Below are 2,066 nucleotides of genomic sequence, written 5' to 3'. Positions count from 1 at the left end.
TTTAGAAAACCTAGATGCCAAGATTTCGTGATTTGTGGTTTTGCGATTTTGTATTTTGTGCACAATGGAGCCTTATTCTGAGTATTTTAATTGTTCTTTGCAAAGTATATTATATATATATTATTATTATTATTATTATTTGATTTTCATTTTATTTTTATTAAATGGAACATTTATATTTTTCAAAGACATCGATGCATTTTTTTTACGACAATTTAAAAAAAAAATGGAAATAGTTTCATAAAAATATTAGGTTTTTTCAAGTTATATTTTAAAAGTTAATAACTAGTTAATAAACATAATTGCGCCTTTTATTAAAATTTAAATGTTTCGCTCAAAGAATGTTACATCTTAAATAATTCTATCCATCCAATGCAAATTAACTCAATTAAAAGAATATGTCACACGATCTTCTAACTCGTCCCAAAGTCTAGTTAGCGAATAATTAGAATGGCAAAGGTAATGCTAAGTAGTTAATTTGCACTAGATATTTATTTAAAGTAAGTACTAAGACTATGGATTAAAAATTTTATAATATGCACCGAAAAATGCTTTTTTTTACAGAGCGTTTTTACTTGTGTGAGTAGTTTCTCGCGTTTTATACTTCAGTTTAAACCGTTCTTCCTCTGGTTCTTTTAAAAGTGTAAAGAATAAATAATATTGAAATGATTATAATCTAAATGCCCCCCCCCCCAAAAAAAAAATCTAATTCGCGAGATAAACTAGAATCCTATTACCAAGAAAACAAATGGGAAACAAGTTTAAATTCTACTTTCTGAATCACGAACAGAGTATCACTCAACAGATGTGCCAAAAGCAACAGCAGAACACCCTTCGAATTCCTCAATGACCATCTTGTTTCATTTCCTACTTGTGTTGAGGTTTACTTAGATTGGCTGACCCTAATCGGTGTTGACAGACCTGTACTACAGATCACGATTTTCAAAGTGATTGTCGAAAACTACTCAGCTACAGAAGGGGGTGTAGCTCAGTGGTAGAGCGTTCGCTTTGCATGTGAAAGGCCCGGGGTTCGATCCCCCGCACCTCCATTTGTCGCCTTACTTTTTAGAAAATGCTTCAAATTTAAATCGTAGGGCTTGTGTATTATTACGCGATGTTAAATAGTGCTAAATGTGATATTTATGTATTGTCTTATAGCTTGAAAAAATCGGATTTTGTAACCAATTTTTTACTTAATTCATTTGAGAGAATTTGGGAATTGTGTGTCCTTGATGACAATATACTTTTCAAATATTTTCAGAGTGTAATTAAAAATTAATCGAATAATTTATTTAAATTTTGATTTCCTGTTATTAGCGCCTTCTGGTGGAAACTTGGATGGTGAAAAGAAAATCGATTTCGACATTCTGTAATATATATAATAATGACTTGTAAAGTAAGAGCTAAAAAGTAAAAAAATTAAATTTAATCTAATAAAAGAGATGATATTTAAATGGTTACAGAAAAAAATCTTTTGTATAGTTTTGAAAAGTCAAAAATTTATCAAGTATCATTTAACAAAGTATCTAATAGAAATGTCTATGATAAAATGATAAGGTTCAATTATTATTATTTATTTTTCTTCGAAACATTTGCTTCAAATGTCGGTACACAAAAATCCGTTCCAATCAGTCCAATCCTATAAAACCTTATACAACAATACTTGCATGAATTATGCATCTGTTAAGCCTGTTTTTATCTTTTCTATGCAACAGTATTAATTTTTCAAGTTTATCATGCAAAATATCATTTTTTAGATTTTCAAGTTACACGACATTGATTTTTTTTGAAAATTTTATTTTTAGCATATTTAAATTTAAATAAATTAATTGTAATTACTAAACTTAGCACATATATTATGCTAATTTTGAAGTGATTAAGCACTTAACTGTTTTGCCCGAATGCCATACGTGCATCGATTTATCGAATTTTAATAGTTGTAAGCAAAAAATAAACCATTCATAACAATTATAATTCAATGTTGAAATTGCTTCGAATGCATAGATAAGTCAAGTATTTAATGGATTTCCATTTAAATAAAAATAAGAAATTATTCCCAAAATAGA

General features: G+C 28.2%; 1 non-coding gene across 1 annotated transcript; it reads left to right on the top strand.

Annotated features, from left to right (window-relative positions):
* The first annotated feature begins 977 nt into the window (after positions 1 to 977).
* On the top strand, positions 978 to 1,049 carry Trnaa-ugc (transfer RNA alanine (anticodon UGC)). The gene has a single exon. It is a non-coding gene; the product is annotated as a tRNA-Ala (tRNA).
* The last annotated feature ends 1,017 nt before the right edge of the window (positions 1,050 to 2,066 follow it).

Source organism: Argiope bruennichi, chromosome 10, assembly GCF_947563725.1.
Source record: "Argiope bruennichi chromosome 10, qqArgBrue1.1, whole genome shotgun sequence".
In the NCBI taxonomy this organism is placed as follows: domain Eukaryota; kingdom Metazoa; phylum Arthropoda; class Arachnida; order Araneae; family Araneidae; genus Argiope; species Argiope bruennichi.
Note: the sequence above shows the minus strand (reverse complement) of the source record. Positions and strands in the feature narration are given on the sequence as shown.